General features: G+C 51.2%; 1 protein-coding gene across 9 annotated transcripts in view; it reads left to right on the top strand.

The window, feature by feature from the left end:
- The first annotated feature begins 1,647 nt into the window (after positions 1-1,647).
- CHST3 (carbohydrate sulfotransferase 3) overlaps positions 1,648-25,137 on the top strand; it is a 40,038-nt gene continuing 16,548 nt past the window's right edge. For 7 of the 9 annotated variants that reach the window (XR_009053930.1, XR_009053933.1, XR_009053932.1 and 4 more), the window contains exon 1: positions 1,648-2,242. The gene's annotated coding sequence lies outside the window, so the exon portion shown is untranslated. Of the gene's footprint in view, positions 2,243-6,320; positions 6,406-24,274; positions 24,362-25,137 lie in introns of those variants that run through there. The other 2 variants (XM_057736486.1, XM_057736487.1) reach the window with 2 other exon arrangements.

The following is a 25,137-nucleotide window of genomic DNA, read 5'->3' as shown; positions in this document are numbered from 1 at the left end:
GTAGAACATTTATATCTCAAGGCTCAGGGAGGGAAAAGCAAGTTCCTCCTAGAACTTGTTCCCTTAGGGTCAATATTCTGAAAAGATGTTTTATCAAGTTGGCAAAACTAGTTTTGAATTATCAAATGAGCCTAATCTTGGGCATTTTTCTCCAGAGTCTAAAGAATATTGGGGGACTTCCCTGGTGGCGCAGTGGTTAAGAATCTGCCTGCCAATTCAGGGGACACTGGTTCGAGCCCTGGTCTGGGAAGATCCCACATGCCTCGGAGCAACTAAGCCTGTGTGCTACGATTACTTTGCCTAGCAACGAGGCCCCAACACAGACAATTAATTAATTAATTAAAAAATAAAGACTATTGTGGTCACAGTAATACAAAAAAAAAATCATCTTTTTGGCTTAAGTCATGGAACCAGAAACAAAGGTGGTCCAATTTTGTTGGATGCATCTAAAGGGCTATCTTTAGGAACTGAACTTTCATTTCTCATGTCCACCAGATAAACCAGTTCATCTTCTTTAACACGAATACACACACACACACACAAAGATAAAAGACAAACCAATTCCAAAAGGCTCAAAGCCAAACCAGTTCCAAAAGGTTCACTTTGATACAATAGCATAAAAGCCTATACACAAAGAATCTCATGTCATTTTCCTTCCCTTTTACAAAACATTTCTAGTTGGTGATCCCTTTGTGGTGGCCAAAATTGTTACCGAACCAAACTCAGGTCCGCTTGCCCAACAAAGCAGTAAAGCCAATATACCTATACTAGTCTGTAGTGAAGGAAAGTACAGGGTTTATCTGCAGGGCACCCAGCAAGGAAGTGGGAAACAAGCCTCAGAACTGCTCCACTTGGTCTTTGAGTGAGTGGGTTTCATAAAGGGGAAGAACAAAGAGGCTGGGATTAATCATTGTCTTGGGACACTTCTGTGACCTTTTTTTAACCCTTTTTAAAATTATAGTTAATTTATAATGTGTTAGTTTCAGGTATACAGCAAAGTGATTCAGTTATACATATATATGTATGTATACATATATATTTTTTTTTTCATATTATTTGCTGTTATAGGTTATTACAAGATATTAACTATAGTTCCCTGTGCTTTCTGTGACATTCAGGTTCTGGGACTCAGGATGTCTCTGGGTTTAGGATTCTCTGGCCAGGTGGTCCAGGCCTCAGGGGGTCTGTTAACTTATCTTGCCCTGAGGAAACAACCGAGTTTATACATTAATGATATCTGTAATAGCAACTTTAGTACATTAGCAACGTTATTCACAACAGCAACCTTGGTACATTAACAATGTTTTCAACAGCAGCAGTTTTAGTCGTCTGACTCTGGTTGACTAGTGTTCAGTTAGCACAGGATTGAAGTCAGAGGGTACAAGAAAGGGAATAAAGTTTTGGATAGACACATTAATCATAAACTCTTAAGGGAACTCCGGTTTTAGAAAGACTCCCTTTCAATAGGATGGGAGGCCGGAAGGGCTTGAGGGGCTCTGGCAGGGTGAAGCCACGAGGATCTCCAGGCCACCTCCCCTCTAACCCACTCCCTCCCCTCCCAACCCAGCAGGGGAGCTCTTCCCAGCTGCTCTGAAAGCGGGTAGGGATCCCAGTGGCTTTAAGAGAGTCCCAGGGGAGAGGCGGGCTGAGGCGCGGCACGGGGAACAAAGGCCCACAGAGGGGTCCTGGAGAGCGCGGCTCCCCGGGGACTGGGGCGAGGGCGGCCCCCTCCCCCTCGGCTCCTCCCTCTCCTCCCCTGCTTCTACCCCGAGGCCCGTCGCGCAGCCCGAGCTGCGCCAACTTCGCCAGCGGTTCCCAAGTTGCCAGGGGCGCAGGGGTGGGAGCTGGGTGGGGTGAGGAAGAAAAGGAGGAGGAGGAGGAGTGCTCCCCGGGCGCCTTGGACACGGTTCAGGAATCCGCCGCCGCTGCCGGCCGCTCGCAGACTCCGGCCGAACGGGGAGGACGCCAGGCAGGACCGCTCGCTCGCTGCGCAGGACGGCGCCCGCCTGGCGCCGCTTCCCGCCCGGCGTGCGAACCGGCGGGGGCGCGCCTCCTTTCCTCCCCGCCACCGTCCCCGGAGGGGGGTGGCGCAGAGCCGGGGCCGCAGGGGCGCTGGAGCCCCGGAGCCCCTTCTCCCTGGTCCTGCCGAGAGGAAGGCAAAGTTGCGGGCGGATGCTGCCGGCGCCGGACCCCAACCTCGGAGAGTCGGATACGCCCCCGCTGGAGGAGGCTCGGTGGCGGGGTAAGTAGGGCGCCGGCATCCCGGAATCGCCTCCGGGCCCGGGGGCGGTGGCCCAGCGGTGCGCACCCCTACCAGCCCGGATCGGGCGCGCGCACCAAACTTTGGAGGAAGAGGGGGCGAAACCGAAGGTGGGAGAGGGAGTTCTCGGCTCGGGGAAAACTCCACGCAGGCACCCACACCTCCAGACCCACTGCACCCAGATTCACAACTGCCAGATACGCACAGCTCATCACCCATCGAGCCATAGGCAACGCACGCACGCCACACCGACCAGGCACACGCTTCAGACCGAACTGTACAATTCCGGGAGTGCGGGCGTTTGGATCTTTAGATCAAGCATGTCCTCCAGCCTCAAATAAATCCACTGTCTTTGTCTGCTGCCCCTACAGCCCCACAGTGAGGTATCCCCAAAGCAAGACGGGCAGGGGAGGGGGCTGCCTTGTCTTTGAAAAGTCGTGGCCGGGACCTCGAGACTGAAAAGTGCGGAGGGGAAATCAGACATTGCAGTCGGCACTCCGGGTTCAACGGGAGCAAGTCTGGTGTGGAAACTCGGTGTCTGGGTGATGTGTCTGGGTGTGCGCAGCCCTTCCGGAGGCGAGGCCGGGAGAAAGGAGGGAGTGATTCATAAACTCAGACCCGGTGTGTTAGGGTCTGTGCGCAGAGTAGAAAAGACTGGCAGGCGGTGCTGCCCTGGACAGCTGGGTGGTGGCAGTGGCAGGGCCTGTGAGGGAAGCACAGACCCTTCCCCCTAGCGGATGTGCTTCCTCAGAGAGACTTCCAGGGGATGGGCTGAGGAGATTCCAGTCCTGTGTGTGTATTAAACGTGGTAGGGGATGTTTAAGACTCCAAGGCCGTGGAGAAAGCAGGGCAGTCCTGAAGCCATATTTTTCATTGCACCTGAAGTTGTGTTTGTTTTCGGATACCCTGGTGTCCTGGGGTTCCAGGGTGTTTCAGGGGGTGTCCTGGATCTCGTACAGTGCCTAGCACGCTGTTGGTACTCAATAAATAGTTGTTTGATGAATAATGACACCAATAATGTATATATGTTAAGGACACGCTACGAGCCAAGCCAGGTGGCCTCAGCTGGCTTGGAATTAGTCTATCTGCAGAGGAGGGGGCCCTGAGTGGTTCCAGGGAGCCCTGCCTGATCTGTTTAGCCCAAGCAGCATGTCCCACTGTGCCCTGTGGTCTGGCATTGGGGACTTGAGTCTCAACATTGGCCTCTGCTTCCCTAAGAGGGGCAGTAAGAAAGTCTCCACTTTTGCATCTGGCTAAGCTGGGAGTGTCGTGGAGTGTTCTTCCTGGCTCCTACTGGCCTGGAAACAGATGAGTCTCATGAAGGGTCTAGAAGCCGTGTCCTCCAAAAGTGGCTTAGCTCTGTGATGGCAGCAGGTGGAGGGGCAATCACAGTCCCTGTACTGAGTTTTGGGTGGGCTCCTCTGCATCAGCTGGCATGAGCTTCCCGGAGGAGTGGAAACACCTCTTGTTCCTGGAACTGGGATTGCAAGCAATCTTCAGAATGATTCTGTACTGGCATGGAACTGGGAACATGCAAGGATGTGGTGGCGACTTGGCCGTGTAATCACAAAGAAATGTGTCATTCCCCCCATCCCTATCCCTGGCCCTTTGTGACTAGGTCTGGTGGGCATTTCAAGCTTCTAAGTGGCCTTAATGCTGCAATTAGCAAAGTATGTAGGCAGCACCCAGGATTGTGGCACCAGATGAGCAAAAGAGTGATCTGGGCTTGACCACCCCCAGTTTCAGGTGGAACACTGCCGCCAGTCCCTTCCCAATATCGCCTTTCCACCTTAATTATGTCTTCTGTGAATCAAGAGCTCTATATTATCTCATTAAGACCTTACATCCCTATGAATTTAGCATGTTATCACCATTTTACAGATTAGGACACTGAGGTTCAGAAAAGCTAAGTAACTTTTGGGGGGGGTCACACAGATAGTGAGGGACAAAGCTAGGATTTGAAACTGGACAGTCTGACTCTGGAACCCATGCTGTTTCCACCATGCCCAGCTGTCTCTAAGGTCCCTAACTGGTTTTCCATAGCAACAAGGAAGCAACACTGATGCACTTACTGGGTCCTGGGGCCCCAGACTGCAGTCCTCTTTTCATACACACTCTGCCCAGATTGGGTTACACCACAGGTCACGGCAATCAAAGGTTGGGTGGCACCAGGCTGCTAGAGCCTTCCATGTGGATTTGGAGTCAGGAAACGATGGGGGTTTGGCAGTGATTGCAGGGAGATGTTGGAGTGATTCCGGTGAGAGATGATTCACTGCTTATCTGAGAAACGGGGACAAAGCTACTACTCATGACCATATATGTCACAAGTTTGGGTTTGGGGGGAATTGCCAGGTAAATATCCTCAAATGGATTACTATATCCCTTTCCCCTTTTGGCCCTTGCAAGGGTAGATATCTGTTACACAGGGAAATCAGCCCTCACCTGAATATAAAGGGGCACATCATGGCCATCCTTCTCACCCCCAGCACATGCCCAGGAGAGTTAAACACCATGGTGGTGTCTGGTCCGCAGGAGAGATGGGTGGGGCAGAGCCGGGGCAGGGAGGGGGTGTGATAACCACATGGCTCACCTGGTCCCCAGCTTATGGTTTCTCACACATTTCCCACAGAGGGGCAGTGGTTATCGTTCCCACTCTGCAGATGAGGAAATGAGGCTCAGAGAGGTGCAGTGGCTGCCCAAGGTCACAAAGCTAAGGAGGAAGTGCAAGCTGTGCTGCCTTCAGAACTCCCTGCAGGCACTTAGGGGCAGCTGTGTTTTCTGCCTCATTGGTATTCTATCTCCCCAGCCCCAAGGCTCAGAGGGGCTTACCCCTGTTGGGGCGGAATCCTCACAGCTCTGCCCACCCCCCTCTCTACCCACAGAGCCTCTGATACAGGTGTTCATGGTATGGGGAAAGCTGGCAATCTTAAACAAGAAGCAGAAGATAAGCACTGCCCAGGTGGCCCCACCTTCCACAGTGAGCCCACCTGGTGAGTGCCAGAGTCTTCACAGTGCTGAGCTGCAGAGATACTGGAGCCCTCTCTCGCTGTCCAGGATGGAATTTGGGAGACTGAGTGGGGGGAGGAGCTGCCCCATCTGACGGGTGGGGGCTATTCATCTTTGTCCCCCTGGCTCCGTCCTAGTGTGTGACACACGGAGGTACTTAGGGACGTTGTCAGATGATGGGTGAAGACCAGGGAGAGGCTGTGAGTGCCTCTGTTGGGAAGTGGTAAAGCAGGGAGCCAAGGGAAGCAGCCTTGAGGAAACACTCAGAGAGGCCTCTGCCCTTCATGAAGTCACGCAGAAGGAAAGGAAAACAGCTCTCCTTTTCATTCCTTAAATAGAAAATACGTGTCCCCTTTTCTTTCTGATGCTTAAACAGGTGGTAGAATGCCGCCTGTCCTGTTCTGCGCATGTAGATTCCACATCTGGGTGTGGGGTGGCCCCTGGCAGGCTGGACAGTTGTCTCTGTGCTTGAAGGTCTCAGCCTATGTCTACATCGACCTAAATCTGGTTGGTAGCTCCTGCACACCAGCACATCCTGCCCTCTGCACGCTTGGAAGGAGGGGCATACAGGCCATGGGAGCCCCTGAGCACCAGCAACTTCAGGTCTTTACTGGCTCATCGCGCCCTCTCTATGCCTCTCCCTTCCCCCATGTCTCCCCTTGCCCCACAAAGATGGCTGTGTGCTGAGGGACCTTGGGTTTTTTGGGGCTCTGGGAAACTTATCACTGGGATTCCAGAGGGCTCTCTGAAAAGGATTTGGAGGAAAAGTGTCAAAAATAATTAAGCCAGTTCCCAGCTCAGCCTCTCCTGAATGCCACAAGTAAACAGCCAGCCTAGGAAGCTCTGTTTTGGCCTCTGCGCTTACACCTGGCTCACTGGCTGCCTTACCAGCTCCCTCCTTCCTGCCTCCTCCCCATCCAGTCCCTCCTCCTTGACTTTGGGAGCCTTAAAAGTCAGGGAACACACCCACCACCAGCCTGTCCTTGTGCTGTGGGACACTGGGAAGCTGGCACACGGGTGGCTGGGGACAAGAGGAGCGTGTGGGGGAGAAGACCGCTAGGGGTTGCAGCACAGCCTGCTCCATCTGAGGAAGTCTCCCTGCCTCTGCCCACCTCAGTGAGGCAGGGTGGTCTCTGTTGGTGAGTTTGACTTTGATGATGGAGAATGCTGGGGCTTTTCCCAATTTTGTGGCACCTGAGGAAGCTTTGCATCTTAAACATCAGTTTAGAGTGGATGAACCAAAGCTAATTTTCTCCAGGGTTGGGCTCCCATGTGAAGAAACCCTCAAAACACCATTTACATTGTAGGGCTTCCCAGACTAACCAGAATGTCAGGGGTCTTTGCTTTTGACCGGAATCCCATCAGCTTAGGCCCTATCACTTCAGGGTTCTGGTGGTATAAGTTCACTGTTGTAAGTTTTCTTTGTCTGTGGAATAGGAAGTAAACTTGTGATCACTTAATCACTTTATTCAGTTGACCCACTCTAAAACCCAGCACCCAGTGAGAAGGGGTGAGGGTAGTTCCCTGGTGGGATTGGCAGCTGAGGGCTCCACCTCAGTCCCAGGGAGTGGCCAGGGGGCCTTCCCGTTAATGTGGCTGTGCCAAGCTGGGTCAGCAAACTGAAACCTCTAGGATCTGGGGAATGGGCACCACCCCGAGGTTCTGGGTCCTGCCTCCACGCTGCCAGGCTTCTGAGAGGGAAGTTAAGAGGTAAGCCCCATGACTTGCAGTCTTGTTGGGAAAGTGGCTGCACACCCACATGCTCACAGATTAACACACATCATCATGGGCCAAAGTACACACACACACACACACACACACACACACACAGATACATAAGCACAGGGATATACTCATCCCAAAAGGCAAATTATATAACGGTGAAGAGCACATATTCTAAAGCCAGAATGCCTGCCATATTGCTTAGTAACTATGTGATGTTGGGCAAGTTACTTAACTTCTCTGGGCCTTAATTTCCTAATCAGTGGGGGGGGGGATGGTAATGGCTTATAAGTAATAGAGCTATAAGTGTATCTGTATCTGTGAAAGTTTAGAAACATGCCTCTACACAGCATGTGTTCTTACTATTGTTCCCCACATACTCTGCCCCAGATAATCAGGCCCAAGTGCACAAGACTTCTCGGACAGGTGCTCACAAACTTGCCAGCAAATGGGATCGATCACTTTGCACTTTCTGAGCCCTGATTCTCTGGATGTGTGGCATTCTCTGAATTAGACTCGAATTACAACTTATTAGAAAGATCATTTCAGCTTCCCTTAAGAAGCTCATTATTTTAAAACAATGTGGGCACTAACACCCCAGAGAGTGGTATGATTCCTTTAGCAGCATCGGTTTTCAAACTAGGTTCCATGGAGCCCCAGAGCTCACCCAGGACCCCTCAGAGGCCTGATGGGAGGGGCGTTCCAGGCCTCTCCACCCATTTATCTTTTCTACATACTGGGTTTCCTAGGAAAGCTCTGGTTCATAAGAGCCCCCCTCTACAGGCTGACCCGCTTCCCTTCCAGTGTGCGCCTGTCGGAGCCCGCTGTGCGATGCCCGTGCAGGCCCATGCTGCTATCTGAGAGTTGGCCCGGGGCCTCTCCCACTCTCCTTCCTGCTTTCCTCCTCCCCTCCCCTCCCCTCCCCCTCCTCTCTTCTCCTTTCCAGCTGCCTCACCATCTGCAGGATTGTGGAAAGTGCTAACATGTCTGAGCCAAAATAGCGCTATCTGAGGAAATATTTTGAAAACAAACCGGCCCCCCCCCTCCCCGCCCCCGCTGGCTGGGGTTGCACTGATTTTCAGCAAAGAATTTCACAACTTCTGAGGTGTGCTGCCGGGGCTACAGGCCCCTGGCTGGAGGAAGCCCCGGCAGGGTTAGGACAGACAGGCCTGAAGAGGCCCAAGATTGCAACCCTAGAACCAGGAAGAGGAAGTCATCCTCACAGGATGAAGAACTGAAACGCCCCTGTGAGCGCAGAGGTCAGGCACCCTGTTGTCCTCTTCTTATTCTGAGAGCTGCTACTTTCCTTTCAGTTTTCCTCCTCCTCTTGCATCTGGTGCAGGTGACTGCGGGCTGAGGACACAGGAAGTATCAGTGCTGACAGCTAGCGTGCACAGCCCTGGGCTTCATTAGAGCCTTGGCCCGCACTCACCAAGTTCTCACAGGAAGCTCTCGAGACAGGTACCACTGTGATCACCGCTGTACAGACAGGAAGACAGATGGGAGAAGTTGCTGGTGCTCCACCACTGATGAGTGCAGAGTCGGGTCTGAGCCCTGCAGCCTGGCTCCACAGTCAGTGCTCTTGACCCTGGGTGTGCCCATCTTGCTGGGGTCACAGCCAGAGAGGTGGAATGGCTCACCAGGACAGTCATTTTGTAACTGGCCAGGACATGCCACTGGTGTGTGACTGGGCAGCTCTAGAGAGGCTGGCTTCAGGGGTAGCCACAGCCCCTCAAGGGCCCTGCAAGGCGAAGTCTGAGCCTCAGCCTTCCCCAAGGCTGACCAGGCAGGGTATTGCCCTGGTACAACAGCCTCTCCTGCAAGGCCAGCCATTTGCTGATTGCTGCTTCCCCTTGGCAACGACAGGTCTCAGGAAGTGACACCGATGGCAGCAGAAGGGATTTAAATTATTAGCAAGGAAGAACTCACAGATTGGGGGCCTCTGTGTCCCAGAAGGCCATTCTGGCAAGACAGAAACCCCACCCTGGAGTGAGTGCCAAGCTGCTCAGGATGCCGAATGGCTTCCTTGGGCCCTGTGACCTCCCAGTGATATCATCCCCAGCCTCTTCTTTCACCAGCCCTTGTCATGTACTCATTGTTCCAGGTGCCAAACTGTCCTCTTTCCAGACGCACATGTCCTGCTCTCTGTAGCCTTTCCAGCTGCCCAGAACACTCTCTCCTTGCTTCTTTTCTCATGGTCAGCTCCCTTCGTCCTCAGGCCTCAGCCTGGATGTCTCCTTCTAGAAGACAGCAGCCCTCCCTGTGGCTGCCTGCACGTACCCATCCTCACATTTTGCGCCGCTGTGTTGCCCTGGCTGCTTTCATGGTCTGTGGCCTCCACCGGGTAGTGAGCTCTGAGAGCAGGACACAGTCTGCCTTGTTCTCCTTGTGTCCCCAGTGCTTAGCACAGCCCCAGGCATGCACTGAGTAGCGATGCCTGACTGGGACCATGAGTGATGGGTGTGAAACCTGGCTCCAGGAGGAAGGAGGCATGGGACAGTGCCCAACCTCCCAGGATAGGATGCTGCTGCTAGGGAGTGATCTGTGTCTGGGGAGAGGTGGAGGGAGTCATGGTGAGTGGAAGGGGGCAGCTGATGTGGACCAGAGGCCCTGTGAGGGACAGGGAGGGAATGGGAGCGCGATACCCTGGGGATACCCTCTTGCAGTCACTACCCTGTGGCCACTGGGCTGGGATCCCGAGAACGGGCCTAAAGCCCTCAGGAGGCCCCTCTGAATTAGGTGTGCTGGTAGATGGTTGCACTATGGGCCTCATTACTCAACCCACCAGCAGGTGGTCCTCAGTCCTGTCCCCTTTCTGGACAGACATCCATTCACCCTCTCCAGGCTTCAAACCTGACCCCCAGGCAATGGAGGCCTGCCGTGGCTGAGTCCTTTCCTCTGAGCAGAGAGAAGGAAGCCCAGCTGGCAGGCTGAGGGCTGGGTTCCCCTCCACACCACCCAAGGAGCACACATGAGGTGTTCTGGCCAGGACATCACCTGTCTGGGTGCCTGCTCATGCCTGAAACCATGCCAGGTTGGCTGAGGGTAGCAGAAGGTGCCTGCAGGCTAGTAGAGGAGAGGATACCTGGGCACAAATAACCACCTTCGAGTCCAACGGTGATGAGTCCACAAAGGTGAACAAGAGGGAGGACTTGGGGAAGGCTTCATGGAGGAGCGGGCATTCCAGTGCAAGAAGGGAACCTGGGCAAAAGCATAGGGATAGGAAAGTTCACATCGAATGCAGAGGTTGGTGAGGAGTCCAGTTGGACTGAACTTTAATTTGTAGGTTGCACAAAGAAGGGAAAGAGATAAGGCAGGGTAGAGTTGTGGTTACATGTGCAAGCTCTAGAGCCAGGCTGCCTGCATGAGGAATCTCAATCCCCACTTATTGGCTGTGTGACCTTGGCCAAGTTGCTTAACCTCTCCGTGCCTCAGTTTTCTCGTCTGTAAAATGGAGATACTAATAGTACCCACCACGTGGGGGTGATAGGAGAATAAAAGGTGTTTCTGTACAAATGTTTAGAGCAGTACCTGACACACAGCATCAAAAAGAGTGAGCTATTATCCTTTTTTTTTAAGCAGCTAGAAAAGTAAATTGAGGTCAGATCAAAGAGGCCTTTGGGATGCCATACTTTCTGTTTGCTAAACACCTACTGTGTGCCAAGTACTTTACAGACCTCACTAAGGCCCATACAACCTAGCAAAATTGTTAGCAGTGTCTCCATTTTATAGATGAGGCAACTGAGGCTCAGAGAGGCAGAGTAACCTGCCCAAGGTTACTCAGCCAGGTGGAGGCAGAGGCAGTAATGAAACCCAGGTCTGTGTGGCACTTAGGTCTTTCTTCAACATGGAGATTAGACAGATGTGACAGAGGCAGCATGGGGGGGACATCCCATGGGCTGGAGTCGCAGCCAGGAGCAGAACATGGATGCTGCAGCCATGGGTCCCTAGGCTCGGAGAGTGGCAGGTGACGGGGAAGGAGAGATGTAGGCAAGCCTGAAAGGCAAGGAGATGAGGAGGCCCTGAGGCCACAGCACACAGCTCACCATTCAGAGCTCAGGGACAAGCCATTGAGTCATTTTGGGAAAACATGACATCACTGAGCCTTGCTGTCTGCTGTCCACCTGCCAGTCCTCATGCCCAGAGTCCGGTAAGGGGACCCTCACACACAGGCAGCAGGGCCAGGTCAGCTTCCCGGCTTCCTGCCCTGAGTTCTCCCCAACCTCTGTCCCCCACCTTCCCACTGCTCCCCTCTCTGCCTGGGGCCTCCACCCCACCTCCACTCATAGACCCGGATGAGGCAGGAGCTTCTGGATGTGAGGATGAGCATGAAGAGCTTCCAAAAGGGCCTCCGTGCCAGGCCTGTGATTAGAATTCTGGGTGGGAAGGGGACAGCTGTGTCGAGTGTTTAGCGCTGCCTGCCCCTTCAGAATGGTGCCTGCTGTCCCACTGGAGTTCCTTTTTAAAAGTAAAGCTTGGCTGAGCTGCGTGCCCAGGGCTATGCCAAATCTCAGCAGCCTCTGCCTTCCTGGAAGGTACAGTTGAGTATCTGAGAGCTCTTTATGTACTAGGCATCCTCAGGCTGAGTGATTTATTTGTGTCAATCTGATTGCATAAGGTAGCCCCATTTTATAGATGCCATTGCTGAGGCCCAGAGAGGTCAGGTGACTTGTCCAAGGTCACACAGCCAGAATTCGAACCCTTGGCTGTCCACTTCCAGATGTGCCTGTGCTCTTAGCCACTCCAGCCTTAAATAAAGGCAGTGGAAAATCATAGGAGGTGGGGTGTACTGAACCTATGTCTGCCAAACGGTGCGGCATAGACAGGAAGTGCCAGGAGAATTTTCATCTCAGAGTGTGGGTCACTCCCCATAGCGTGTTGGAGGTTGTGGATACATTTAGGAGGTGACAGAGAGCTCCGTCTTCCTTGGCCAAGCAGACGCTGCTGACGTGGCCATCTGGGGTGAGACTCTGCCCTCTGGAAGGAGCGCTGGGGCTCGGGGGTGCCTGTCCTGGTTGTGGTGGGCCGGACCTGGGAAAGGAGTGTGAGTCAAGCAAGGCGCCGAGTGCCAGCTTCCTCAGCCCAGGCTGCGGGCACAGGGTGCCAGGCTGCTGCAGCTGCTGCTGCCACTCACAGCTCCCTCCCAGCTGGCAGGAGGGCCTGGTGGCCAGCCCTGCGCTGAGTGGCGCCCTCTCCCTCTCACCACGGCCTAGCAAGGGGGGCACCTAGCAAGGGAGGCCCGGTTATCGCCATTTAATAGGTGAGGACACTGAGGCTTAGAGAGGTTTTCTGGTGCACCGGAACTCCCCTTGGCCGGAAAAGGGAGGAACTGAGACTCTTAAGTCTTCTTTCTGCCAAGAGACAGACAGAAGGAGGGAGGGGTTAGCCTGCCCTCTGACACTGAGCCACGCAGGCTGGCTGTTCTCAGGCTTGCATTTCTGATTCATCTGAAGTCACCGGATCCCTGTGTTGCAGGGCGAATAACCCCTGGGGTGAGAAAAGCTCTGATTTCCCTTGGGCCATGAGTCACCATTTTTCTGGGAGCACTTGTGAAGCCAAAGAGCTCCTCCCCAGGTTTCGGGGGGCAGGTTCCTTCTCTGCCCAAGTGCCAGCCCCACTCTGGCCCTGGCAGCACCTGTCCGTGGAAGGAACAGGAAACAAAGGGCCTCCATGAGAGGCCCGGCCTTGGTGATTACCCAGCATGTGACACCCTGCCTTGCTCTCAACAGACAGGTGCCAGATTCCCAGAGGTCTGTGGGGTCTGCAGCCTTCAGGGGTCCTTTGGTCCTCTTTAATGCCCAAGGCCCATGTGGTTAGCACAAGTCCACTTGCCCTCTCCAAAGATGTCTGGGAATCCCCCAGGATTCCACAGTCTGTAGGGCGGCTCCTGACACTCCTCCCCGCACAGGAAGGAGGGGACTGAAGCCAGTTATGCCCTCCTTGTCAGTCTCAGGCCCAATCACTGTAGTAATAATTTCTGAAGAGTTGTCGCTTTTCTCACAGAGAAAGTAGCCTGTTAAGTTCGACTGTAGGGGCAGTTTTGCTTCTCCCTGTTCCCAAATTTTCCTTCTGGGATAGGATTTTGGCTTTGCCTCTGCTTAAATTCAAAAGCCTGTTCAAATGACTTTTCCAAAATGAGAGTCTCACCTCACAAGAACTTTTGCCACTACCTCTACGGGTATAAAACTGGTACCTGCTTTTATTTTATTTTTAGTTTTATTAAATTTTATAAAATAAGTAATCCATGCCCCATGGTATAAAATTGGAATGGTACAAAAGGATATGTGGTGAATTCTCTTTCCCATGCCTGACCCAGACACCCAGGTGCTTCCCTGAAGGCTACCAGCATTATCAGTTTCTTGTGCATAAGCTGCTTTTTATTTATTTATTTATTTTTATTTATTGGCTGTGTTGGGTCTTTGTTGCTGCACACGGGCTTTCTCTAGTTGCGGAGAGTGGGGCTACTCTTCGTTGTGGTGCGCAGGCTTCTCACTGCGGTGGCTTCTCTTGTTACGGAGCACGGGCTCGAGGTGCATGGACTTCAGTAGTTGTGAGCACGGGCTCAATTGTTGTGGCGCACAGGCTTCATTGCTTGACGGCATGTGGGATCTTCCTGGAGCAGAGATCGAACCCATGTCCCCTGCATTGGCAGGCAGATTCTTAACCAGTGTGCCACCAGGGACGTCCCTAAGCTGCTTTTAAATTGTCCAGTTTTAAAACAATTAAATCATACTTTATTGGGCTGCCAGTTCCACCACCATTTTTCAGGCACAACCTGAAAAACTGCAGCTCAGTAGTAGCAGGGCCACGTGCAGAGTGCAGCTCTACCCAGGACTGTCTCTCAGAAGCTGCGCTGGCTACTCACATCCCAGCCCCCACTCCTCAGAGGTCACCTTGGGCTCCCCCACACAGCACAAATGGAGGCCCCCACATCCCTTATCCCCTGCAGCTCCAGGGAGCCAGCCCCAGGCTGTCCCCAGCTTCCAAGAGTGGCTCCTCCAGGCTCCTGGCTTGCGCTCCTGGCTGCCCCTTCTCCATTTCCCCCTCTGGCCTGGCTGGGCAGGGGCCGCAGCCTGTGGCATCAGGGCCTGGTAATGGTGATCTGCCACCTCTTGGGCAGACTGAGTGTTCAGAGCCCCCTAAGAGCTCACACAAGTAGGGTGCATTCTCCACTCCTATCCTGACTGCGACCAGAAGCCTCCCTGCTTCCCTCCCCTTCTCCCCTCCCTTTCCTCTCCCCTTCTCTCCTGCCCTCCCTTCCTCCCTGCTCCTCCCCTCCTTTCTTCTTTCCCTACACATTCATCCAGTGCGGTGCTGTACAGCAAACATTAACTCTAATGTGAAGCGGAAGTGATAAGAATGGTGCAAGGCAGAGAAGAATGCTGCTAGAAGAGCCCTGTCCTTGAGACTGGCCTTCAGCAGACCCTGCCCTTCACATTCTGGCCTTGTACCTCCTCCTGCTGGGTGACCTTGGGCAAGTCACTACTTAGCTTCTTCGAACCTCCCTTTCTCACCTGGTTAAGAAAGGAGAGGGCGGCAGTAAGGATCCAGAGGGCTGGTGGGAGAACCTGGAGGTGCCAAAGGGCTTTCTAAGAGGGTGACGGGTTTGGGGGGGGAGGGGGCCGTGCTCTTGCTCTAAAGGAGTGATTATGACTGTGAGGGAGGGCTCTGGGGACACCTGGGATCTGGGCTCAGCCTTAGCGCATGAATCAGGGAGGGGTGGCCCTTTGGGCAGCACTGTCCTGCCTTGGCAAATGCCTTCTTTTTTCTGTATTTCTACACAGAGATGGACCCTTGACTTTATGTTTTTTAAGTAGTGGTTTTATTTTTGTAATAATAATAGATGTTCAGCATGCAAAATTCAAGCAAAATGGATGAATACTGAGAAGAAAGCAACAAATCACCCCTCCACCCTACCACCCAGATGTAACTGGTTAGCTCTCTGGTCCACATACTTCTCTAGGCATATAATAAAGAAAAGGAGGCATGGGAGGGACAGAAAGTCTTGTAAACATGGGGGAAATGCACAAGTTAATATAGCTTTAGGCCAGTGTTGTAAAGAGGCTGTCTGTCCCCAAAGCAGCCCCTTTCATCTGTCCAGTACCCTACATGAGGGCCTGGTGTGGGGCAAGGGAACGCCCACGCCAGGATCTTTAAAACCTCCCCATTCAGACAAATTACAAAAAGGGAGCCAGTTGAATTACAGATCTTCCTTAACTTATGACGAGGCTACATGCCTGTAAACCCATCATAAACTGAAACCCATTTAATACACTCAACCTACCGAGCATCCGACCCGCCTAGCTAAGGTGGGCTTAGCTAGCGCACCCTAAACGTGCTCAGCACACTTGCATCAGCCTGCAGTTGGGCAGAAGCATCTCACACAAGGCCTATTTTATAATAAAGTGTTGACCCTCTCACGTAACTTATTGAATCCTCTACTGAAAGTCTAAAACAGAATGGGTGTGTGGGTGCAGGACGGCTGTAAGCGTGTCAGTTGTGGACCCTCGTGACCGCGGGGCTGACTGGGAGCCCCAGCTGATACTACAGCATATCACTAGCCCCACTTCGCGCATGATCACTACGGAATGTGCGCCACTTTTGCACAATCTTAAAAGTCAACCACCTTAAGTCGGGGACTGTAGTACATTCTGGCTTTAGAACAGTGGCTTTCAATCTTTTGGATCAAAACCTCAGACAGAGGCCCACACACATCACTGAAACAAAAGTCTTATGAATCCCACACGTATGCTTATTACACATCCGTAATACACTCTGCTATTTTCTGTCTATGCAGTTCTGCTCTTTAAAAAAAATAAAAGCTTGTCCAACCTACCAAATTGATTGCACAACCTTAAGTTTGAAATGTATGGCTCTAGAATGGTGATTTTCAAACTTGAGCGTGCAACAGAATCACTTGCAGAGCTTGTTAAAACAGCTTGCTATGCCCACCCCGCGAGATTCTGACTGAGGAGGTCTGGGGCGGGGCCTGAGAATGTGCATCCTGTCAAGTTCCCAGGTGCTGCTGGCCCAGGACCCCACTTTGAGATTCCACCCCCCTAAAATATGTTTTAAGGCAATGTATTCCCTTGGCAGAGATTGTATTCAACAGATGAGGACTGCTGATGGCTAGCACAGAATTGTAGGTCTCTGGCATTTTTTGAGGACACTGATCAGGCACTGTCTTTGGGATATAAAACACCACCCTCCTGAAATCCAGCTATTCATATCAAGTGCTGAATGTAAAAAAGGTCTGCTAAGCAAAAGGACATTTATGCCCAACCCTGGTTGAATTGCCTTAATCCCAAGGCCACAGAACATAAAACTCTCCCAGCCCTTTGGAAAACACTCTTCTATAGGCAATGAAAGGCGCCATTTACCGTGTGGATTTCACCTTTCTGTTTTTTTAAACGGGAGAAGGTAGGTCAAGTGTGACCACCCCATAAAGAAAGCTGTCCCCTGGCTCTGGTTGGGGTCTGGTGGGTTTCCCTGTCTGTCCCTGGATCCCCAGCTTTCATGGGAAACTCTTCCTGGCTTGAGTGCCCACATCAGCACCGGGGCTTTCCAGCCTGCTAACTTCTGAGACTGGCCTGTGTTTCCAAGCTGCCTCTGCTCCTCCAACCAGGGGACTCAGCCCCCACCCCTAGTCCGTCCCCTTCCCCTTCGTAGCCTTGGGGCCCCTCCCCAGCCCCGCAGCCCTCCAGAAGCCAGCCCTCAGCTGGGAGCAGCTTCGTGAGGGAGAGAAGTGTTAAATGGGCACAGAGCCCTTCTGTTCCATTAACAATGGCCCGTTGATGACTGGATTCTGCCCGGCCGGCCCCCTTGACTGGACTTTGGAGAGGAGGAAAGACGCCAGCCCCCCAGGCAGCTACTTCTGGGTGTGAGGCTGATTCAGAGGCCGAGGCCTCTGTCTGCCCACAGAACCTCATTCTTCAGGCCCTGATGCAGCAGTGAGAAACCCTCTCACCCCTCCCATCCCATCCCAGGGGTAGTTTGGGGCCCCAGGAGTGATTCACTTCAGTCGAATTCAACAAACATCTATTGAACAGCTCCTGGGCAGTGAGGCCCGGTGCTCAGTAGCTGTGGGAATAAGAATAACTGCTGACATGAATTCGGTGCTCACTCTAGTCAGCCCCACCCTGGATGCCCAGCAGAGTCACTAGGGAGCTTATAAAAATTCCAATGCACAGACACTTCCCCCACCCCCAAGTTTTTAGGAGTAACCCCGGGCACTACTTTGTAAAAGCTCTCAAAGTGCTTCTCATGCCCAGCTGAGGGTAAGCGTCACCAGTCTCCTAATGCTTAAACACTGTGCTGAGCATTTAACGTGTAGCATCCCATTTCATGGGGTACGGTGCCTGTAGGAGGCTAAATAATGCCCCCCCCCCCAAAGGTCTCCACATATGAATCCCCACATCTGTGGACATGTTCTGTTACATGGTAAAAGGGACTTTGCAGTGTGATTAAGGATTCTGAGATAGGGAGCTTATCCTGGACTGTCCGAGGGGGCCCAGTGTAATCATCAGGGTCTTTCTAAGAGGGAGAGTTGACTACGGAAGAAGCAGTCTGAGTAATGCATTAAGAAAGACTCAACCAGCCATTGCTGGCTTTGAAGATGGAGGAAGGGGCCATGAGCCATGGAAAGCAGGCAGCCTCCAGAAGCTGGAAACGGCAAGGAAGAAGGTTCTCACAGAGACTCCTGAAGGAACACAGGGCTGCTGACACGTTGATTTTAGGCCAGTGAAACTGATCTTGGACTTGACATTCAGAACTGAAAGATAATAAATATGTGCTGTTTTAAGCTGTGACGTTTGCGGTAATATGTTAATACAGAGCTATTACTAACCATATTGCATAGACGAGGCACAGAAATGTGAGGCACTCACTTGGGGTCACATAGCTAGTGGATGGCAGAGCTGGAACAGGGAGAACTCAGGTGCATCTGACCCCTTAATCTGTGCTCTCTCCACCTCACCACACTGCACCTACGCTGCAGCCAAACAGATATGGATTCAAACCCCAGGGCTGCCATGTTCGGTCCTGGTGTCCTTTGCTAGTGGTGGCTACATTTGGCCAGGGGGGAGGCTGCCAGGGGGGTAGGTGTGGAGACCCATGGGAAAGCTAGGGTGGGCCAGGTTGTCTCCAGGTGGAGCACCACGTGGAAGAGTTTGAACTTGATTCTGAATGAATGGAGCCTCCCGGGTGCCATCCTATTTTACCTCTGCATTTCATGATGCTGCCTCAGACTTTCCGGCCCACTCAGTCTCTGGGATCTGGCCCTACGGCAGCAAGCCAGCTCCCCTGCAGAACTGCAGGGTTGGGGCCAGAAGCACCATTCTACTCACGTCACCTGCAGCCAGCGACAGCTGCTTGTCTGGGGTGCCCGCTGAGCTCCCATTTCATGGAAGGCCAGCAGTGGCCTAGTGCCTCCAGAACACATCGGAGACTCTCCAGCAGCCTTGCGTTTGGGGCCACGCGTGTCTTAGAGAAGGAGTGTGAGATATAAAGAGGTCCAGAGCGTGGTTCAGAGTCACACGAGTTGGTACAGGTCCTGGAAGACCAGTTTCTGGCCAAGGCTCTGAACTGCCCACTGCTGTACAGCTCCTGCCTTTTGGCTAACTCTGCCTGCTCAGTGTTAGAGCTTAGTGGTTGAGTTCATGGACTATGGAGACGGACTTCCTGGGTTCAGATCCCAGCTCTGCCTTATAATTGAGGGCAAGTTGTTTGGCCACCGCTTGCTTTAATGGGGGTGGTGATTATTATCTATGAAGGTGCTGTGGTACCTTCCTCACAGGTTTGTTCTGAGGATTAAATATATTTACGTGCACGAAGTGCTTGGAACAGTGCCTGGTTCACTGGAAATGTTAACTTCCGTTACGATTCGGCTCCCTTAGGGCAGAGACTGTCTTTTCTTCCCTCTATTCCCGATGCCTCTTGCCATGCTTGGCCGAGAGCAAGTACTCGGCAAATGAATTTACTGGTTGAATGTGAGCTTTTATCAGCCAGAGGCTCACTAGGTACTTTCCGCAATGTATTCACTTCTCAGAAATTCCACCTTAGTTATTCAAACCCTTCTCCTCCTTCTTCTTGCCTGGGAGCTGCAGAATTGCCATAAAGCAGCCTGAAGCTTGCGCTGCCCCGTGGTAGGTCCCATGAGCAGTTCAGAGATAACCCAGGCATCCCCAGGTATCACCAGCCCTTGAGTGCCAGTGTTGCACAGTTAGCATGGCTGCCCAGATCTCCTCACTTCAAGGCCATGCCTGACCCACCTGCTCAGGCTTCCCTGGGGTCTCTGAGCCCTGTGGCAGCACAGCTTAAGCACCCATGTGGCCTCCCAGCCCCTCTCCTACTGGAGCTCATACCAGGTCTTCCAGCTGATAGGGGGTCAGAGTCCTGTCTCCATCTTTCTATCTCCCCTGCTGTGAGGATGGGCCTCCTCATCATTTTACTTCCTCAAAAAGCTCCCAAGCTTGTCCGTGCACGTGAACAGACCCCAGTACGGTGGCCAGTCCATGGTGTTCCAAAAAGCCAAACTCGGAGTTCCAAATTGCACTCAGTTTCCTCGCTCCTGCCCCAGGAAGGCCATTTCTGCTCAATATTATCACCCACCTCTAGCTCCATTTTCCAAAGACCTCTTAAAAACCTGCCTACTGTTGTGGGCGCTACTTTTCTTTTCTATTTTTCTATTTAATTACACACCTTTTTTTGTTGTTTTGAAATAATTACAGATACACATGCAGTCTTAAGAAATAATACACAGCGATCCCTTGAACCCATTACATGGTTTCCTCCAGTGGTGCGAAACTAGTGCAATATCACAACCAGGATATTGATATTGATACAGCCAAGGTTCAGAACATGTCCATCACCACAAGGACCCCTCATGTTGCTGTATTATAGCTATGCCTACTTCCCTTCCACCCCCACCCCTTCTTTAACTCCTGGCAATACTAATCCGTTCTTCTTGCTTACAATTTTGTCATTTCAAGAAGGTTATATAAATGGAATCATGCAGTATGTCACCTATTGAAATTGGCTTTGTTCAGTCAATGCCTCCCAAATTCATTCAAGTTGTATTCGTAGTTCATGCCTTTTTATTGATGAGCAGTACAGGGGAGGAGGTTTTAAGTGGACCACTTGAACATGGACCTAGAAGCTTCCAGCACTGTATCCTGAGTAAAACAAGAATATTGGCATGTTCTGAGATTGGGACCCATGCATAAGCACTTTTTGTTTGTTTTTTCCCAGGTGATTTCAGCATGCAGCCAAGTTCAAAAACCAATAGCCTAAATCAGTGGTTCGTAAACTTGAGTATCAGAATCAGGGAGAGGACTTGTTGAAACAAATTACTGGGCTCCACCCCCAGAATTTACAATTCAGTAGGTTTGCAGGGGCAATCAAAACTGAGTGCTTGTAATGTGGTTAGTTAGTTCAAATTGAGATGTATGGTAAGTTAAAAATACACACTAGATTTCAAAGATTTAGTACAAAAAATGTTAAATTTCATGTTAAAATGATAACACCTTGTAACTTGGGGGTTAAATAAAATATATGATTAAAAAAAAAAAGAATATTGGCATGTTCACCCAGCATCCACCCCGGGTCAGCAAGAGATCAGCAGCCCTCCTGTCCGTCTGGCCTTGCTGCTGAGCTAGTGTGCACACTGGCAGCAGCTCTGCAGTCTGAGATGCTCTGAGGTGGCACTCTCCTAGGAAGCTGGGTGCTCTAAGGCGTGGCTCTCAATCTTCCATCACCTAGGGAGCTTTAAACAATTGATGCCCAAGCCATACCCAGACCAATTCAATCATAATCTCCGGGGGTGGGACCCAGGCCTCAATAATTTCTGAAACTCCAGATAATTCTCACTTGCTGTCAGGGTCAAAAGCAGTGCTCAAGCAGATTCAGCAAATGCGCCACAGCACGCTACCGCTCTAGCCACAGCAGACATCCCCAAGCAGTCACCACACTCTTTTCCAACAGAGATCCACCTTTTCAAACACGCTTCAGGTAGCCACTTCCAGTTGATTGGTCTTGGCCCAGGAATTGAAATCGACTTGCCTCTCCCAGCTGAGCAGCCTGAAACTATCTGGCAACTGCCATGTCCAGGTGTGTCTAGGCCTGGGGCCTGATACATTAGGTGAGTGTCCCTAGAAATCATGCTAGAAAGGAGGGTCCTTGGCCAGTAGTAACAGCAGCCGCAAAGCCACAGTAGACAAGGATTTTCTGGGCTGGTTCCATAGGAAAAGGTGAAGTGAATTAGCCAGTGTCCTTCCCCTGCTGCAGCCCTCAGCCCAGCTGGGAGAGAGATGTGCACGCAGAGTGTAAACCAGTGGTGCAATCAGCATAGACAGGACCTGGCTCGCGTTGGTCCAGACCTGTAATAATGACCAGCCTGTGTGTAGTCCTCCCTGTTTTCAGAGTCTCACGCAAGCTTATCTGATTCTTACAACAGCCCTGTGGGGCCAACCCAGGCTCAGAGCGGTTAAAAACCTTGCTTAAAATCACCAGAGAATAAATGGGAGAGCTGGCACCCAAACCAAGTCTGATTGCAAGTCCCCTCTCTGTCTAGTCCCCAGAGCAGTCAGACATTGACGGCCTGGACCTCTCTCCCCACACTCAGACTCTGTCTCTCCTCTCCAGGGGCTGGGTATAGATGGACTCCTTCATGGCCACTGATCAGCCCAGACAGTAGCAGTCGTCAGTGTGGGCTAAGACCCAGGCTGCTCCCCTCTCTCCTACCCCTACCTCCCCCACAGATCTGGCTCTGGGATGGTGGGCAGAACTCCCTGGTGAGAAAGAAGAGGCTGGATTCTTCTTTTGTCATAAGGAATAAAGCCCCTTCCTGCTGTTGATAGGACCATGAAATGGGGGCTTGAGGAAACTGGGACTGCAGACTGCTCCAAATTCTGTATCCTCTGCATTGAAGACAGTAGGATTGGAAAAAAAACCAGGGAGCAAAAGAAATTCTCCTTTCCCTCTGTCCCTTACATGGACATTCTCTGAGTGCAGAAAGGTTTGAAGTCTCCTTAAGAAGGTCAGTCAGTAGGAAAAAGTAGGAAGGGGATGCTGGGCTTATGCATTGAGAGCTTTTCTCTTCCCAGTTATCTCAGAAATCCCGTCATGGTGGCGTAGCACCACAAAGGCTAATTTTGTATTTGCATCACATCTGATGCAGGTAGGGTGACTCTCCAAGCAGCGGCTCAGCATCTGGGCTGCTTCCACCTTGTACTAAGGCAGTAGGAACCTGTGGTCTCCAGTCTTGCCACAGCAAGAGAAGAGAGGACCTGGGGAATGTGTCAGATCATTTTAAGGACCAGGACTTGAAGTGGCTTATGTCACTTTAACCTACATCCCCACAGGTCAGAACCTGGTCACTGGCCAACCTAACTGCAGGAGGGGCTGGGGAAGGTGGTGGGCATGTGGGTACTGGTGAGCACCAAGTTTCTGCCAGTTGTTTCCCTGGAATTTCGCCCACACAGTATATTATAGAACATTTTGTTCTTCAGTCTAACATGGGAAAAAATGGCACCACACATCATTTTGATTTGCCCTTATATGCTTTCTTTAGGCAATTGGCCTCAACCTTTTTCTGCTGTAATACCCATGGCAGATTATGTTCACACTTAAGACATGCTCCAATGGACTTGCCCAAATATTCCCAAAACCCAAAAAGCATTTTGTAAGAAAGCCCTAAGACTTTTAAAATTTTGGCTCTTATTCATAAAAACATATAAAGGCATGTGAGTAATAATATAAAATTAGCCACGTGAAGATCTTTGCCAGCTGTGGCATGGAATGGATTGGCAGCCGTTATGTGCAATGTCCTAGGCTCTCTGTAACCCTACCTCCACTCTCAATCATGAAAGGACAAGCCAATCGAGGGAGGAAGCTGGAGTTATAAGAACCTGTATCCACTGCAGTTCTTTTCAAAAGCAATTTTTTTTTTTTTTTGCAAATTTTGATGCTTTAACTATTCTTAGTGTCCTCACCATTAATTGTAATCTGTTTTGTTCAGTAAAGGGCTTTATATGCTACATGAAAGGCTTGGAGGATGGATGTACAAGGCATATGTGCTTGAATGGGGGGTTTACATAAGAGGAGACTTGGAATTTGGCTGGCATTCGGGGATGATGTCAGATAGCAGAATGGCAAACTAAAGGGTGGTTAGGAATTTTGTTTGGTAGCCAGTAAGGATCTCGTAAAGTTGGAGGGGCAAACTGGTTTTATCTCACATGCCAGCTCTAATGGATTGGCACTGCACTGAGAAGGCTTATGAGGCTACATTAGTCTCAGCTGGCAAGAGGAAAATGATTGATTAGTGATGTCTGACCCAGGCATATGACTGCTGAGTGGAATGTGTATCGTTTATTTGACATCCCTAGGCTTAAGGTTCTTGAGTGGACTAAGCTATGAGAGTCAGGGTGATAAAGATAGGCAGGGCTGTCACTAACCTAGGAGACAGGAGACCTATGTAGTAGTTCAAGTTTTGTCACCATCCAGTTGTGCCTTGGTCAAGCACTTCCCTTCTCTGAGCCTGAATTGCTACAGATGAAAAATGAGGAAGGGTGAATAAGAAAATTTCCAAGCCCTTTCAAATCCTGACATTCTGCAGTTTTAGGGCAAGAGCCATGTTTTTCAAGATTGGTGGGGTGGTGTATAGCGCAGATTTCTCTTGGACCTTTCCGAAAGAAATGACCCCTCAGACTTGCAGTCGAAGGCAAGTATAACTAGCGTCGGAATACCAAGCTGCTTTGTGTAAGGCTGCTGGTTTGAGTCACTGCTGATAGCATGATTTTGTCCTGGGGGCAAAATCACTGGCATTCAACTTGACCTCAGCCTGACAGCTCTGAGACCTGATGCCTCTGTTCACCACAGCCAGAGTGGAGATGGCTATTTTGCAGGGGTTCATTGTACCCCATGGCTCCTGTCATTCTGCAGCCACACTCTTGTCAGCGCACTCAGCACTTCCTGGCCATGCGGGGCCGTGTGGAATTTGTGAGCAACTCTGGCCTATAGGGAAGCTGGGGAAAGAGCATCCTTAAGGATTCTGCCTATAGTGTTTCTGGGTCTCTATCTGGCTGCTCTGCTGCTTCAGGGCTACAGGTGACTACAGTGCCTGGGACGGGGAAAGTCAGCAAGTTTATCCCCAGATGAGGCTGCGAGTGAGGATGAGCTGCCCAGGGCCAAATGCTGTCCATAGTGAGTGGATGTTGGCTCTGCCTGAGGAACGTTTCTAGCTGTGGCCAGATCAGGTTATCTCTGTTTCCTTCACCCTGGTATTTTTAGGGGACTGAGACCCCCACCCCACTGCAACCATTCCAGTACTCGCCACCAGTCACAAGCCACAAAATCTGCTGCATCTGTAAAGACAAGGTGAGTGGTTCCTTAGTAGGAACATTTACCACAACTTGGGCTTAGGTTAAACATTTCACTAGCATCTTCTCATTGAATTCTTCATGACCACTGAGTGTACAATAGATGCTGTAAATGTCCCATTTGCAAATAAGGAAACCACTCAGGTTTAAATTCCTTTCCTAAGGTCACAGGGCTTCAAAGTCAATATGTAAAAGCAAAGAAGTCAGGAGTACCCACAGTTGCAGAGACAGTCACTGTATAATTTGTTCAGGCTCTTCCAGAATGTCTGTCTGTGTTTCTGTGTCTGTCTCTCTGTCTCTGTGTCTATCTCTCTCTATATCTATCTATCTATCTATCTATCTATCTAATCAATGGCATATTAATCGTTTTCCCCACTAACATGGGGAAGAGAAGTTATAAGAAACCACAGCCGACTCTTTTTTCTTCATATAAACTTATTTATTTATTTATTTATTGGCTGTGTTGGGTCTTCATTGCTGCACACAGGCTTTCTCTAGTTGCAGTGAGCAGGGGATACTCTTCATTGTGGTGCGTGGGCTCCTCATTGCCCTGGCTTCTCTGTTGTGGAGCACGGGCTCTAGGTGTGTGGGCTTCAGTAGTTGTGGCACATGGGCTCAATAGTTGTGGCTCATGGGCTCTAGAGGGCAGGCTCAATAGTTATGGTGCACGGGCTTAGTTGCTCCACGGCATATGGGAGCTTCCTGGAGCAGGGATCGAACCGGTGTCTCCTGCATTGGCAGGCAGATTCTCAACCACTGCGCCACCTAGGAAGT

This window comes from Hippopotamus amphibius, chromosome 5 (genome assembly GCF_030028045.1).
Source record: "Hippopotamus amphibius kiboko isolate mHipAmp2 chromosome 5, mHipAmp2.hap2, whole genome shotgun sequence".
Classification (NCBI taxonomy): Eukaryota; Metazoa; Chordata; class Mammalia; order Artiodactyla; family Hippopotamidae; genus Hippopotamus; species Hippopotamus amphibius.
The sequence above is the reverse complement of the archived record's forward strand: the minus strand, read 5'-3'. Positions and strand labels throughout refer to the sequence as shown.